Here is an 18,317-nt window from a genome sequence, read left to right on the forward strand (position 1 = left end):
TAATGAACTATGCATAGTCATGAAGAACAGAAAAATTAACCCAAAGAAAATGGAAAGAAACAATAACGATAAGAGCAGAAAATACTAAGTATAGAGAAACATTCAACACAGAGGATCAACAGCAGAAAAGATTAGTTCATTGAAAAGGCTAATAAACTTGACAAACCTTTGACAAAATTGATCAAGAAAAAAAGGGAAGTATAAATTGGGAGATTGGGATTGACATATACACACTACTATATATAAAATAGGTAACCAGTAAGAGCCTACTGTTTAGCACAGGGAACTCTACTCAACACTCTGTAATGACCTATATGAGAAAAGAATCTTAAAAAGAGTGGCTATATGTATTAGTATAACTGATTCACTCTGCTGTACACCTGAAACTAACACAACATTGTAAATCAACTATACTCCAATAAAAATTTTTAAAAAAAGAAAAAGAGAGAAGTCACCAAAAAATATTAGGAATGCATGGATGCTGCAGACATTGAAGTGAAAACAAGAAGATGTTATAAGCAACTTTTTGCCAGGAAATATGAAAAGTTAAGTGTAATAGAAAAATTCTTGGAAAAACACAATTGACTTAGGAAGGTACAGAAAGCATTAATATTCCTGTAACTATTAAATAAAATCAGTAGTTAAGCACAGGAGATTTTCAGCCATGACATAGCAACCAGTAATGAATTGCCTCTTGCTAAAAACAACTATAAAACAAGAAAATATGTGAGACAGCTGTTTCTAAGCATTGAAGAATGGGCATCACAGGACTATAATCATTGAAATAAAGGAAAGACACAAGGTGAGCCCTACTATTTTTCCAGGTTGTGTTGTTTTCTTTTCCTTTTTTTTTTTATCCTGGGTAGTAGATTCTTGCCACAGTACAGGGATGGGGAATCCATATAGACAAATAGACACACAGTCTTGCTGAGCTTTGGAGGCAGAGATTGGAGTTTGAGTCTGCCTGAGCTGGAATTTGTAATGCAGGGTACCAGAGAAGAGGAAGCTGCACAGAGGTGGGAATTTGTATAAGGATTTACCATGGCTCTTTGGCTGGGGGTGAGCCAAGTTTGAGTAAGGCGAGATTCCATGAGACCTAGCAAGAATGGGCTTACAGGATTGAACAGAGGTTGTGCATTGCTGAAACATATTGGAATTCTGGCCCAATCAGAAAGCAAATACAAAATTTTATTTATATACACAGATCTTCCTCAATTTACGATGGAGTTACATCCCAATAAATCCCATCGTTAAGTTGAAAATATCATTAATTAAAAATGCATTTAATACACCTAACCTACCAGAACATCTTAGCCTAGCCTAGCCTTAAACGTGCTTAGAACACTTACATTAGCCTATAGTTGGACAAAGTCATCTAACACAAGCTTATTTTAGAATAAAGTGTTGACTATCTCATGTGTACTGAAAGTGAAAAACAGAATGGTTGTGTAGGTACAGAATGGTTGTAAGTGTATCGGTTGTTTACCCTCATGACTGTGTGGTTGGCTGGGAGCTGCAGCTCACTGCCGATGCCCAGCATCATGAGAGCTCTGTATTGGACCAAATATCGCCAGACCAGGAAAAGGTCAAAATTCAAAATTTGAGTACAGTTTCAACTGAATGTGTATCGCTTTTGCACCATTTTAAGGTTGAAAAATCATTAAATCAAACCATCGTGAAGTCGAGGACCTTTTGTATATTATCCATTCTCTGTTATATCCATATACTTACCTAAATAATAGTGTGCTCTCTTGCTCTCTCCCTCCCCCACCTCTTTATATATTGTTTTTAAAAGTAGTATAAAATAACTTGTCTGTATGAAAGTGTGTCTGTTCCCCAAGTCCTGCCGGAGTAATTCCTAGGGACAGAATTATCCATGATTTATCCTGTCTTACAATTATAACATTAACATTAATTTGTAAAGCAGTGGGTAAAAAGTTGCCATCTGATCTTTAAATCCAATAATCTTAATACAGTACTGAATCATAGTAGAGGAGCTTTGAATGCACAGAGTATTCAAATTATTTTGAAATTGATCGGGCTTAACAGTTCTCAAAACTGATTTTCTAATGAACTTTCAGCTTTAACTTTTAAGAATTGGGATTTGAGAAATTAATTCAGCTTACTTTTTACTTTGGCATTAAATACCATATATTTGGCTGCATACAAAATCCTTTGATGCAGAGTTAAAAACATTGAAGACTTTTACAAATCAAGAACAAAAGGAAATTAGAGTTTTCAGGAAGAATTTTGAGTTCTAGGTAGAAACCTATACTATTCCTGAGTTGAAAACTTTATCCCCAGACATTTTAAAACCTTGGAAAATAAAAAGTAGTCATTTGTTTAATGTAGAATAATGTTACTTTTAGTTACCTTGTGTATGTGACTAAGACAGCACAAATTATAGATAGAAGACCAGCACAGTCTTGAATTATTATCAGGGGAATAAAAACAAGACCTCATGGTATAAAACAGTCTTGACCCTGTGGCTAAGTGTATCGCACAGCTGTTTGAACTTTTCAAAAGCCCTGCTATCTTTATAATGCACAATTTTAGCTTTCTGTGTTGCATTGTGTGTATCTATGGTTATTCATGCTGAACCGAGAACAGTTTATGGATGATTATTCCTAGCATCTAAGCAACTTTACTGGTACTACTTATTTTGGTCACTTTCTGTTAGCTTGGATGTTTGCAAGCCTATTTGCATAGAAAGTGGAAAGAGGGGACCATGTAGAGTGGCTCTCTGTGTTTCCTAGAGGTATCATAAAGTCATTCACAATTATTTGTGAAGTTTGAGTCCCTGTAATGACTAGTTCTATAGAGTAGAAATGTATATGAGAACAAAGAATATATAATTTTACCTTTCATTGCGTGGTCACCTTCCTAATGAACTTGCCTTTTCATTTGGCCAGGTATTTTGCTTCTTAGCTGTAACATATCAAGACTTCCAAACTCCATATACCTAATAAATAGGATCCATATTATTAGAATTATTCAGTTGAGTTGTATCAGTCTTCTATATATTTGACTCATCCTTTTCATTTTTTAGCCCTGAAAAGAAACCAGTTTCCCACACATCACTTAAAAACATGGCATAAAACAGTTGCCACCTACATCCATTAAAGATTTATAGATCAATATTTGAAATTTACCTATAAATTTTAGACTTCAATTTTCTTTACTTAGACTTTAAGTGGAAAAATGATATCGAGAGTGTATGATAGCTTGTTTTCTCATGTGATTCTTTTAAAATTTAAAATTTTGAGCTTATCTTCAGAATTTAATTTATGATCATTGTGTGACACCTGAACTGAGTGTATATTCTTCCAGATAGGATACTGTTTGCTTCAGCTAAGCAATAGGGGACATTATTTATGCAGTGATAATTCCTTACCTTGAGCTTTAATTCTTTATCTTGAGCTTTCTCAAACCCCACAGGTAGTTTAAATTTGAACCCCAATCCTGTAGTTTTGAATATTTTTCCCCGAAGTCTAGACAAAGACCAAGAAGTTTTCTTGACATTTCTCTTTGCCAGGAGACAAATATTTTCTAGACACCCTCTCCTGCCCCAGCCCTGAGGGTCCAACTTTATGGCCAGGATCTATATTTTAACTCACCACTTTGCCAAGTATCTAAATTAAAACTCAGGGCTCCTTAGGTTCCTGGGATCAGCAAATACCCACAGGGGAAGATTTAATTTCAACCTTCATTTATCTCTCCACTAACTGCTTCCTTACCCTGGTTGGACCCTGGAAATATTCCTTCTTTCTTTCTTGTTCAAAAATGCTTTTTCACTTGTAAAATGTTTACTTAAATATAATATATATACAGAAGAATGCACAAATTATAAGTGTACAGCTTGATGAGTTGTTACAAATTAAACATATGCCTATAACTACCACCTAAATCAAGACAGATAGCATCAGAGCCCAGCCACCTTCTTATCCTCTCTAAAAGCAATACCCTACTTACCTGGGAGAGCCACTACCCTGACTTCTATTATCTTTGATGGATTAGCTTTGCCTGTTTTTGAATATTAGGTAAATGCAATCATACATATATATATATATATATATATATATATATATATATATATATATATATATATATATATACTCTTTTGTCTGTAAATATTTTTGCACAACATCACATTTGTGAGCATTACCCATTTCTGTGTGTACAGTAGGGTTTTTTTTTTGTTTTTCTTTTAATTCGACTGCCATTTACCCATTCTATTTGTTGACGGATGATTGGGTTGTTTCTAATTTGGGACCGTCACAAATAAAGCTGCTATGAGCATTCTTCTATATGTCTCTTAGTGAACATATGTATTCATTTCCATTTGCTATGTAGCTGAGTGGAATTGCTAGGGTATACACGTTTTCCAAAGTGGTTGCCCTCATTTACATTCCCATCAGCAACGTAGGAAAAGTTGCTGTTGCTCCACATTCTCCCAACCCTTGGTGTTGTCATGTTTGTTTGCTTCTTTGTTTGTTTGTTTTAATAGTAGCCATTCTGATGAATGAGTAGTAGTAACTCACTGTTTTAACTGGAATCTTCCTGTTGGTTAATTACTTTGAATACCTTCCCATATGCTTATTGGCCATTTGGCTATCCTCTTCAGTGGAGGAAATTGGTCTAATGAAGAAGGTTTTTTGAGTTGTATTTTTCTTTATTTTTGAGTTCTTTTTCTATTCTGGACATGAGATCTTCATCAAATATATGTGTTGCCTATATCTTCTTCCACTCTGTGACTTTTCACTGTCTTAATGTTGTTTTAATGAAAAAGTTAATTTTAATGAAGTACAATTTTTCATTATTTTCCTTTATGGGGAATGCTTTTTTTGCCTTGTTTAAGAAATCTGCCCTTCTTAATTCATGAAGGTATTCTTTCATGTTACCTCCTTGAATCTTTATTGCTTTGCATTTCATATTTATACATTTCAATTCACATGAAACTGATTTTTGTTTATTGTCATAAATCAAGAGACCATATACTTGACCTACTGTTTCTAGATTCCCTTTTCTGTTCCATTGATATATTTGTTTTTGCATCAATACCACATTGTTTTAATTATTGCAACCTCACAATAAATCTTGAAATCTGGTAGTGTGAGTTCTCCAACTTTGTTATTCTTCAAGAATTGTTTAACTGTTCTTGACCTCTTGTGTTTTCATGTAAATTTTAGTCCAGTTTTTCAATTTCTGTTGAAATACCTGTTATATTTTATTTGGATTTTATTGAATTTGAAAATTAATTTGAGAATATTGAAAGTTTTATAGTATCAGTTCTGTCAATCACTGAATATTTATTGAAATCTTTTATATTTCTCAATAATATTTTGTAGTATTGTATAGAAGTATTATACATCTTTTCTTAGATTTATTCCTATATATTTAGATTTTATGCTTTCATAAATGTTATCACTTTTTTAAAAATTACATTTCCATCTGTTTTTGTTAACATATGTAAATATAAGTGACTTTTATATCCAGGAACCTTGCTAACTTCACTTATTAATTCTATCAGTTTATCTATAAACATTTAAATTTTCTATATTCACAATCAGGTTTTCCAGTTCTTGTATGTTTTCTTCTTTCTCCTTTCATTATTTAACTGGATAATGAATAGTTGTGGTTTTAGCAAACACTCTAGTTTTATTTCCAAACTTTGGGGTAGGTTTTCTGTATTTCACCAGTAAGTATTTTGTTTACTGTAGATTTTGTAGCCATCCATTATCATGTTAAGGATGTCTCTGTCTATTGCTAGTTTGTTAAGAGTTTTGATAATAAATTTCTGTTACATTTTATCCAAATTGCTGTTAAGTTGTTTTGTCTACTGTACCTTTATTATTCATTTTCTCCAAAAGGTAAAATTTTAGTTTTGTGCTTGAGTAAAATAGAGGCAGTCATCTGTTTGGTCAACATGTGGGTGATTTTAAATGTCTAACTTTTCTTTTAAAGATTTCAATCTAACCTTCCCATTTTTAGTTCCCCACTCTCTGCCCCCATGCAGTTTGTAACCCCCACTTTAAGAGCACCGGATGCCTTGAATTCCTCACACGGTTTCCAGGGTTCTTAGTTTTCTTTCTTACCGGCTTCCTCATACCTGTCCTCCTTTACCCTAGTTCTGTTGACATTTAGTATTTAATGATCTGTAAATTGCTAAATTATTTACCATTATTCCCTCTGCTTTCCAGCCTCCAAAATTCTTATTCATTCATTTGACAAATGTTTTTGACTTAGGATGGCCAGATTTAGCAAATAAAATCATAGGACACTCAGTTAAACTTGAATTCTAGATGAATAACAGATTTTTTTAGAGTAAGTATGTTCCAAATATTGCATGGAACACACCTATACTAAAACATTACTTTCTTTTTATCTGAAATTCAAAGTTAACTGGTGGGCCTGTATTTTATCTGGCAAGCTTATTATGAACACCTAGTGGCTCAGGTATTATAGGTATAGGTGATACAGTGGAGATAAAAAATGGTCAAAAACCCTTGCTCCCAGAAGCTTACATTCTACTAGATGAGACAGATAATACACACAATAAGTAAATTATATAGTATATTGGAGAGTGATAAATGCTATGGAAAAAAATGCAGTGGGTTAATGGATATTAGATATGTAAAGATTGGGATTGGACTTTAGGCGTGTTGGAAAAGGTATCAACGAGAAAGTGAAGTTACGGGTAGCATTTGAGTTGTGAAACCCTGGGGAGAAGGGTACCCCAGGCAAAAGGAGCAGCACATGAAACCTGAGGTAGCAGTACAGCTAGTATGTTGGAGGCAGGAGGCAAGTATGGACCAAGCAGGTTAGTAAGGGCAAAAGTAGTAGGGCAGGTCAGGAAGAGAAATCCAGACCAGGTAGGGCACTGTGGGCTGTTGTGAAAATTAGGAACCTCCTCTTAAGAGGCAAGGGGACAGTGGAGTGTTTAAACATGACTGATGTCATTAGAAGATCTGACATTGTTAAAAGAAACAATGGCCGCTATGCTAAGAATGGACAGCAGTCGGTCAGGAGAGGCCAGGGAAGAGATCCCTGCAGTAATCTAGACAAGAGATAATGGTGGCCTTTACTAGTGTGATAGCAGTGGAAGTGGTGAAAAAATGGCTAAATTCTGAATATATTTTGATGGTAGATCTAACAGGATTCCCTCATGGATTGGACATAAGTATTATCTCAAGAGAGTTGGAGTCATGGATGATGCTAAGGTTTTCAGTCTGAGGAACTAGAAGGATGGTTCAGTTCTACACCATTCCTCATCTATTTTAATCGTCTCTTTTCTTATTTTTTATCCTCATTGCTTTATGCTTGTTTATATTCCTTCAGTGATAGTTTAGTGGGGCTCTGGGTTGAAGCAATGATAAACCTGTGTGTTCAACTCAACATGTTTATCCAGAAGTCCATATAGTTGTTTTGATAAATTAATTTTACTTAATTTTGATTCGTGGGGAAGAAACACCTTTGGAATTTAACTGTAATGTGATACTTTATTTTTTAAAAGGTGATGGAAATAAATGTCCCTGACCCAAAACAGTGTGGCTCAAGTCCATGTAACACATGTGATTCAATTAGAATTTCCTTGCTATATTTGGTTACTGTGGAAAGAGACTATTTTTACCCTCGTGCCACTGCCAAAATGATATGCATGAATTAACTTCTCTGTAATTAAACTAGTCCATTTTTATATTTTGAAATAACTGATGGTAATTATCCAAGAACTTTTATGTGCCCACAGAGATACTGCATACCCTGAATAATTCCACAAGGCATTGAGAAAGGTCCAACTAAGCAGAGCAGATATTTAACATTTTCATTGAAAAATATGAGAAGGATCCATCAAAAGAGCTAGATAAATATATAAATTGTTATAATCAGTACTTTCTTAAATAGCTTTACTCCCTATTTGAGCATGGCACATCAGAGTTTTATGCTATTGTTGGCTAGTCTTTTTTTTTTTTCCTGTTTTGTAGAAGAATGTTAAAGCTTTATCGGGTTTGTTTATTTCTTTTAGGTATTTTCCACATCTCCCTGTCCTTTCCATGACCAAAAGTGATCAGCTAAAAAATGTTAACAAAGAAACAAATCATATTTTTTAAGCAATATACTGTAAAGCATTCTTTATATGAAAACCTGAAAATTTTAACAGCCTGAGGCACTAATTGAAGATCAATATGATGACTTTAAGTTATTTTGAGAATCAGGTATACCTTCTGAATAAACTAAAAAATATAAAATTCAGCAAATAAAAAGTACACTCAATTACATTTTAATTTTTTTCAAATTGTTAATACAGATGTAAATGATCGGAGAATCCGAATTCTCAAGGTTTATCTTGAGTGCTTCTTGGCACTCAAGTAAGTGCCTCTTACTTACTTAAATAATTTGTGTGACCTATTTCAGTGGCAGCATGCTAATTGGAATTCTGTTTATATCTCCTGGTATTATGCTTCTCAAATTAGAGTAACTGAATCTCTGGGAAGCCATGCCAGGGTTGCCAGTGGATGATATCCCAGGATGAACAAGGTAACACTTCCTGGAGCATCCATCTTTGAATTTTTTGTGAAGACTTTCTGTATTTAGGCAGATATCTGTTAGTGTGTAACACAAAGGAGACATAAAAGAAATTTCTCCTTGCCAGGGCCCCTTTTGGGCTGTATCTCAACCTACCTTCCATCTCCTCTACCATTTGGATACTTTGATATAAATATTTAGGAAGCTCATTTTGACAGTCTTCAGGAAAGTCCCTATGACGCTAGCACATCTTTCAGAGATTTCTAGGGTTAAATACTGATGAGATCCTATTTCATGACTCATAAAATATGCAAAATATTCCAGAATAGCCTGCAGAATGTGATGTAGATGTCTAATTATCCTACTAAGTTGCCCAGTTTCCTTTTTTACCAGAGCATGCCTACTTTTGTCTCAGCTAAGTCAATTCGGTGACTTTGGATGACATTTTTCAGTTCTGTATAGAAAATAATTATAATAGGCATGAATTGAGAGCTTTCTATGTATGAAGAGCCATTTTTGTATTGACTCTTTTAACTATCACAGCAACCCTCTGAGTTAGGTAGTATTCTCATCCCTTTTTACGTATGAGAACTTGGGCACAGACTGGTCAGGCTACATTCTCAAGATCACACAGCCTGAAAGAAAAGGATCCAAGATTTGAACTCAAGTGGTCCTCGTTGGAGGCTCCACCTTAACATTGTTCTTTGTCTGGAAATCATCTTAAATTAACAACACTCCTTTGTTTAAAAAAAGCAAACAAAATCCTTATAATCATGGAGAGCACACTGACTTCTGCAAAGTGACGTCATCTGTGTGTAACGGGTAGGATCCAGCTGCACACAGTGCTCAGCTTCTATGAACAACATTGACTTACGTACACTCAGAGTTGCGTGGTCAATCTCAAACCAAACTATGAAGTTAATGAAATTCATACTCCCTTTTCACAGCCCTCAGCTTCCACATTCTTGACCTGCCTTGGCACACTCCAGCTGCTTTCTAACCTTCCCCTGTTGTGTAAACAGAAGAGAACTCTATACCAGCCTTTAAAGTGTGGTTGATGGATTCCACTTTACCTGGGTGTGAATGAATTTCAGTAATGTACATCATTCAGGACTTTGGTTTTATCTCTAATGGAAGGATTTGAGTCCATTAAAATACCAGCCTCAGTAACCATGTGGTAAGATAACTTGAGCATGAGAGGCCCTGGAACTAAATCTATATCATCATAAGTTACCCCATTTAATGAGACTGAGAGAGGGTAAAGATGGTCTAAAGGAACAACACCACAGAGTTTGTTTGCTTATTCAGACCTTCCCTCCTTTGGTGCCACTAAGGCTAACAGCAACCCATCAGTTACAGCAGCAAACGTTTTTCAGAAGTTTCTGGGGGCAGAAGAGCATGTAACCCATTGTTATCATTTTCTTCCAAGACTGAAACAGGTGTCTAGGGCACATCCATTCCTTCCACGTACACTGCCCACCATCGCTGCCTGTATAGAGGCTTCAAGATCAAGCAGCTCAAACCTCCTGTGCATTCTGATGCTGTGACATTTTGGTAACCAGCAATAGGCAATAGCTTTTATAGAAACACTGCTCTTGTGACATCCTGAAATACCTATGTCTTTTGTATTACTTTGATCTCTGATAAGAAGTTGCTGAAAATAAAACCACCTTATTAAAAGAGTTGACACAGTGGACGTTTCCCTCTGTCGTACACAGTTTTTAATCTGTGTATATGTTTATCTCTTCCACTGGACTCATTGAAGTCATGGACTGTTTCTTTTTTCTGCATCCTCAGTGCCCAGTAGAGCACTTGGCACAGAGACAGTGCTCAGTAAATGTGGACTGAAGAAATTAATGACTAACAGAGTGGATACACAAATTTGTGTTGAGTCTATATATAACTCTAGGCTCTGTAAGAATATGGTTAGAGTAATTCTCCAACAGATTTTAATAACATCATAAAGTACCCTGCAGTATTAGACAGCATAATTTATGCTACTAGAATAAGATACTGACACAGGCAAAAATCATCCCATTCATTAACAAAAATTTAGAACTTAGGTTATAAGTAAGTACTAATTTGAGATTATTTTCCAGACAGGCTCCAATTTAAGGAATATTTTTAAAGAGTCCCACAAAAAAATTTGAAGCTGGCTTTTTAAAATTTATAGCTTAAGTTGTATTAAAGAAAAGACAGTAGTCCTTCATTACATATCACATAGATTTATAATCCTCTTTGAACTATGTCTAGCTCCACTCTCCCTTTCCATTCTAATGTCCTTCTACTTCCCACATGCAGCCTTTCTCCATGCAAACCAGTATCCTCAAAAATCTCCTGTTACCCAACACACTGGGCTCTTTATGGCCTCTGCTCATTCCAGTCCTCCTCCTTTTAATAACTCCTCCCCAGTCTTTCATCAGTCCAACTCAGAGTCCAGTTCACGTCCTTCCACCATGAATCATTCCCTGACAGCTCTTACAAATGATTTTCTATTTGTTCCTCTTCTGATCTCCTAGTGCACATATTGTTAATGCCACATTTACATTCTTATTTCATCTTTTACTCGCTCTATGTTTATTAGTTTTCTCCCCAAATGTAAACTATTTAAGGGCAATGATTGTGTCAGAACCTCTGAATCCTCCACAATACCAAATAAAATGCTAAGCACATAAAAACATACACGGAGCAAAAGCAATGAAAGCAAAAATAATTAGCAGGACTACATCAACTAAAAAGATCATCAAAAAATGAAAGGACAATCTACAGAGTTGGAGAAAATATTTGCAAATCATATGTCTGATAAGGGGTTAATATTCAAAAAATATAAAAAAACTCATACAACTCAATAACAACAACAAAAAAAACCCCTTAAAAATCCAGTTAAAATATGGGCAGAGGAACCAAACAGATATTTTTCCAAACAAGACATACAAATGGCCAACAGGTACATGAAACAGTGCTCAACATCACTAATCATCACGGAAGTGGAAATCAAAACCACAATGAGATTTCACTTCACTCCTGTGGAAATCAAAACCACAATGAGATTTCACCTCACTCCTGTTAGAATGGCTCTCCTAAAAAAGACAAGAGATGACAAGTGTTGGTGAGGATATAGAAAAAGAAAACTCTTGTGTTCTGTTGGTGAGAATGTAAACTGGTGAAGGCACTATGGAAAACAGTATGGAGTTTGGTCAAAAAATTAAAAGTAGAACTACCATATGATCCAGCAATCCCACCTCTGGGGGTATATCCAAAGGAAATGAAAACAGGATATTGGAGAGATATCAGCACTCCCATGTTCATTACAACATTATTCACAATAGTCAAGATATGGAAGCAACCTAAGTGTCCATAGATGGATGAATGGATAAAGATGTGGTATATGTACACAATGTCATATTTAACCATGAGAAAGAAGGAAATACTGCCGTATGGGACAGCATGGATGGACCTTGAAGACATTATGTGAAGTGAAATAAGCCAGACAAAGAAAGACAAATACTGCACGATATCACTTATATGTGGAATCCTTTTTTAAAATAAAGTGAGGGCTTCCCTGGTGGGACAGTGGTTGAGAATCTGCCTGCCAATGCAGGGGACACGGGTTCGAGCCCTGGTCTGGGAGGATCCCACATGCCACGGAGCGACTGGGCCCGTGAGCCACAACTACTGAGCCTGCGTGTCTGGAGCCTGTGCTCCGCAACAAGAGAGGCCGCGATAGTTAGAGGCCCGCGCACTGCGATGAAGAGTGGCCTCCGCTTGCCGCAACTAGAGAAAGCCCTCGCACAGAAACGGGGACCCAACACAGCCAAAATATAAAATAATTAATTAATTTTTAAAAAAAGTGAAACTCATAGAAACAGAGAGTAGAAAACTGGTTGTCAGGGGTTGGGTGGTGGGGGAAATAGGGAGAGGTTGGTGAAAGGGTACAAACTTTCAGCTACAAGACAGAGTCTGAAAATCTAATGTATAACATGGTGACTATAGTTGATAACACTTTTTGTATATCTGAAATTTGCTGAGAGAGTCGAACTTAAATATTTTCACTAAAAAATAGATAAGTGAGGTGATAGATGTGTTAATTAACTAGATTAAGGGGGTATCCTATCATGATGTATATGTATATCAAATCACCACATTGTACACTTTAAATATCTTATAATTTTATACTTCAATTATGCCTTAATAGAGCTGAAAATTTAAAAAATGTACTCATCAATATTGCTTGTTTGTTGGCAGAATTGAGTTTTTAAATATTTCACTGACCCCTTTATTAGTACTTTGCTTCTATTATTTGATCTTCCCTAAAAATTAAAATCACTTGTCAAAATCCTTTTATAACATGTCATATCTTAATGGTATGTCTTAACCAAATGATATTTAAATTTGTTTGAAAGGAAATTTTGTCTTCCCACTGGAATGTTACTCAATATTCTGCCCACCAGAAGTCAGTGCTGCTTTTGGAAACACTTTTAGAATTGTTTCCCTTCTCATCATTCAAAGAGCACAGTCTGTAGTTTAAAGATCTTCATAATTTTAACATCTTGGGGGTGACTTAAATCCAGGAAACTGTATGGCCACAGCCAAATGGATAAACAAGGAGTTTACCAAAGGTATACTTATTGGAAAGAATATTTTCACATAGAGCTAAGAAGTGAAATGAGTAGAAAAGTGAAGGGTAACCTGTAAGTCTGAAATAGCACTTTTCCAGGTGCAAGAGAGGATGTAAAATTGCTGACATTGGTTTTAAAAAGTTTAAATTGTAAAGAAAAAGGAAATAGTACCTAGGATGGTGGGTATTATCTGAAACTAAGATCAATGCTCATCATTTCCAAGTATAAAGTAAGTGGAGGCTTTAGGAATTGCTCTAATTTTAATATAATACAATTTTCTAATTGTTGTCCACTCTTTACTGGTTCATGCCTCTGCAGTTATGTTGATTTGGAAAGTCTATATTTGTGAAAGAAATCGTTTAAACACTTTTCTTTTAACTTGGTAATGTGATTATTAGCAGTGAGGTCCATTTGTTTATCAACTGGACTACTATAATACTAATTAGAAAGGTCAGTGAATTTTTCAGATCACCATGTACCTTAATACACTGAACCTTCTAACATGTCTAATTGTACTTGTCATACTGCGACGTCTCACATTATATAGGAGGCTATGGTGGAGGGATTTCATTTCTTGATTTAAAATCTAGAAGAGTTATTGTCCAGATTTTAAATGATCTTTGCCTACTTTGACAAAAAGAAATGGACCAAAGATTTCACTCTTTCTATTTTTCCTTATTAAGTAGAAATTGGAAGGGTAGACGGAGTTTCAAGTGTGGTTTGGGCCACTTCAAAACCCTGCCTTGACATTTTGAACATTTCTAACTATTCTGCTCTTTGAACTGCCTTAGCACTTTTTAAAAACAATTGGGTCCAGATAGATACTTTTTTAAGTTCTACTCTTTAGACTTAGACTTTATAGATACATTAGTTAACATCATGAGTACTGTGAATAACTATGCTCTGTGCAGTTAATCAAATTCCCACTTTATCTGTGGATTTTGGTGGCGGATGACACAGGACTGATGAGTGATTAACTAGCCAAGAGAAAGGTAGGGTCACAGGAAACACCCCAAATGCCAAGAAGTTGAAATGAGTCCCCCTCAATAAAAATTCTTTGAAGAATATATTTAAATTAGAAAAAATATATTCAGTCATGTGTATGCTTCTTACAGGGGTAGAGTGAGTTTACATAAGCATTTTATTTATTGTTTTAATTTTTATTGAAATATAGTTGATTTACAGTGTTGTGCTAGTTTCAGGTGTACAGCAAAGTGATTCAGATATATATATATATATATATGTGTGTATATATATATATGTATATATATATATATATATATATATATATATATATATATATATATATATATATATTCTTTTCTAGATTCTTTTCCATTATAGGTTATTACAAGATATTGAGTATAGTTCCCTGTGCTACACAGTAGACCCTTGATGGTTACCTATTTTATATATATTTGTGTGTATATTTTAATCCCAAGCTCCTAATTTATCCCTCACCCCCTTTCCCCTTTGGTAACCATAAGTTTGTTTTCTGTCTGTGATTTTATTTCTGTTTTGTAAATAAGTTCAGTTGTATCATTTTTTTAGATTCCACATATAAGTGATACCATATATTTATCTTTCTCTGTCTGACTTACTTCACTTAGTTTAATAATCTCTAGGTCTATCCATGTTGCTGCAAATGGCATTATTTTATTCTTTGTTATGGTTGAGTAATATTCCATTGTGTATATATACCACATCTTCTTTATCCATTCATCTGTCAGTGGACACTTAGGTGGCTTCTATGCCTTGGCTATTGTAAGTAGTGCTGTTGTGAACATTGGGGTGCATGTATCTTTTCAAATTAGAGTTTTCTCTGGATATATGCCTAAGAGTGGGATCACTGGATCATATGGTACTCTATTTTTAGTGTTTTAAAGAACCTCCATTCTGTTCTCCATAGTTACTGTACCAATTTGCATTCCCACGAACAGTGTGGGAGGGTTCCTTTCTCTCCACACCCTCTCCAGCATTTAGTATTTATAAGCATTTTGATGATAGCCATTCTGACTGGTGTAAAGTATACCTCACTGTAGTTTGATTTGCATTTCTCTGATAATTAGCAATGTTGAGAATCTTTTCATGTGCCTTTTTGCCATCTGTATGTCTTCTTTGGAGAAGTGTCTATTTACGTTTTCTGTCCATTTTTTGATTGGGTTGTTTGGTTTTTTTGATATTGAGCTATATGAGCTCTTTGGATATTTTTGAAATTAATCTCTTGTCTGTAGCATTGTTTGCAAATATTTTCTTCCATTCTGTAGGTTATCTTTCTGCTTTGTTTATGGTTTCCTGTGCTGTGCCGAAGCTTTTAAGTTTAATTAGGTCCCATTAGTTTTTTTTGTTGTTGTTGTTCTTATTTCTATTACTCTAGGAGACAGATCCAAAAAACTATTGCTGCAGTTTATGTCAGAGTGTTCTGCCTATGTTTTCCTCTACGAGTTTTATATTATCCAGTCTCACATTTAGGTCTTTAATCCATTTTGTGTTTATTTTTGTATATGACATTAGAAAATGTTCTAATTTCATTCTTCTACATGTAACTGTCCAGTTTTCCCAGCACCACTTGTTGAAGAGACTGTCTTTTCTCCATTGTATATTCTTGCCTGCTTTGTTGTAGATTAATTGACCATAAGTGCATACGTTTATTTCTGGGCTTTCTATCTTGTTCCATTGATCTATATGTTTGTTTTTGTGCCAGTACCATACGTTTTGATGACTGTAGCTTTGTAGTATTAGTCTGAAGTCAGGGAGCCTGATTCCTCCAGCTCCATTCTTTGTCAAGATTTCTTTGGCTATTCGGGGTCTTTTGTGTTTCCATACCAATTGTAAAATTTTTTGTTCTAGTTCTATGAAAAATGCCATTGGTAGTTTGATAGGGATTACATTGAATCTGTAGATTGCCTTGGGTAGTATGGTCATTTTCACAATATTGATTCTCCCAATCCAAGAACACGGTATATCTTTCCATCCATTTGTGTCGTCTTCAATTTCTTTCATCAATTACATAAGCATTTTAATAGCCCCTTTGGGTATCTGCTAAACTTTGGTAAGAAGGAGAATTAACATGGACTCTCTCATATTGAAAGGGGACAAGGAAGGGCTTTTTTTGAAGTAAAAGCAATTTAGAAGATTCAATTTAAAAACAACTTTATTGGGCTTCCCTGGTGGCGCAGTGGTTGAGAGTCCGCCTGCCGATGCAGGGGACGCGGGTTCGTGCCCCGGTCCGGGAGGATCCCACGTGCTGCAGAGCAGCTGGGCCAGTGAGCCATGGCTGCTGAGCCTGCACGTCCGGAGCCTGTGCTCCACAGCGGGAGAGGCCACGGCAGTGAGAGGCCCGCGTACCACACAAAAAAAAAAACACAAAAAAAAGCAAACAACTTTATTTAGACACTTTATGAAGTCCATGTGAAATTTAGAATGCCTATAATAAAGTCTTTGTGTGTATGTGTCATCAGGATTTGATGGACACAATCAGTGTCTGAACTAGCAAAAAAAGGTAGTCAACTATTTTTGGAGTGTCTCATGACCCCAACATTCCTCTACGACCTTATGTCTCCTTGATCTGGGACAGGTTGATGTTTCTTAGATCAGGAGTCAACTAAAAACTCTAAGAACAATTGTTCCAACCACTTTCCTAGTTTTGATTTCAAGAAAAATGTCATTGGTTACACTTGTTACAAAGTAAACTGAGGCACATTACAACTTTTCAAGAGTTTATCTGAGCATACATTAATTCAAATCAAACGGCACCAAGCCAGAAGTTGTTAGGAGAACTCCACCGAAAGGAGCAAGAGGCAAAGAGCAAGGAGATGCTGAAGTAAAGCTGAGACATGATTTGACTGGTGATACCTTAAGCAGTTGCCTTTTTTGGGTACGCCTAGTTGACTGTTTGTGATTGGTTGTTACTAAGTTTCATTTTCTTGGATTCCAGTGCATTGACGTTGGCTTAGGTTTGGGTTCGCTTATGTAGGCTGCCGAGGCATTGGAGACACCTCAGTCTAATGGCCTCCTTTTTTAAATACTTATAGACACAAGCTATTCTTTAGCATCATTAGAACTATGATTTGCACTATAAATATGGACCAGACTAGAATTCAAAACTATGTAGTATATTGTTCAAAAGTAAACACCATATAACATCATTATTGTGTGTCCAGATATTTCTGTATACCATACACTCAGAACAAAGTTTATTTATTCTAAGAATCTTCAAAAGATCCAGAATTATTAAAACTGTGTATTCAGAAAAGCATATAGCATCTAACTTCCCAATTATAGACCTAGGGATTTAGGTCAAGGAAAGAATTGCAGCCATAAAAAACTGGAAATCACTGTTATGTGCAGTTGAATGTGAGATGTGGTGATCTTGGAAAAAGGCACATTATCCATGTTTAAAAGACATGGAAACCCTTTAGAACTGTATTTTGTCACCATAATCAAAAGACATAAGTTTTCATCATGTGCTTTCTCCTTATCTTGTAGCAGGAATGAGAAATATTTCTAGGTTCAGAAATCAAAAACTCAAAATCCCCGTTACAATTATGACAGTTTACTGATAATTGAAACAGAAAATTTTGCAATTGTAACTGTCTTCACACATTTTTTTCTTACATGCATCATTGATTGGTTTTTATTCAAAGAAAAAAATAACTGCTTATATAACAATATAGAATATTTCTCACATTCACTTCTTAGAATGGGAGAAAAAATACAAGTCTATTTTCTGAAATTTTGTTCCTGAGATTTTTTTTTTATTGATTCAATGGACTCAACTTGGTGTCTTCTGTAATATGTTTCTAGTCCCTTCACACTGTTGGCTTTCTAGATGTCCTTCTGAACAGGTCTTTACATGAACTATATTTGTTCCTGGAGAATGCAGCATGACCACATAAATTTGTTCAAAATAATGAGCATTCCTTTAAAGGCCAACTGAAGGAGAAAGGTTTTGCTCAGCACATTTTTATCACTGATGTAACTTCCTCTCTCTCTCTCTCTCTTACTTTTTCTTTGCTCATATAAAACATCACATCTTTCCTTAAGATGAGAAACTCACAGACTAAGAATGTAATGCTTTCTACGTGTCTGGAGGAAATTTTGTCATTTAAAATAAAATAGCTCTTACCAAGCAAAACAACCTTCCTGAGTATTTGATTCCTGGGACTGTTTGCA

General features: G+C 35.3%; 1 protein-coding gene across 1 annotated transcript in view; it reads left to right on the plus strand.

Moving 5' to 3' along the window:
- The window catches only part of LOC308625895 (uncharacterized protein), a gene marked incomplete at its 3' end in the record, with an annotated part of 154,880 nt that overhangs the window by 121,528 nt on the left and 15,035 nt on the right, over nt 1–18,317 (plus strand). The gene's annotated exons all lie outside the window — the stretch shown is intronic.

This window comes from Mesoplodon bidens (genome assembly GCF_964165515.1).
Source record: "Mesoplodon bidens genome assembly, chromosome: 12".
In the NCBI taxonomy this organism is placed as follows: domain Eukaryota; kingdom Metazoa; phylum Chordata; class Mammalia; order Artiodactyla; family Ziphiidae; genus Mesoplodon; species Mesoplodon bidens.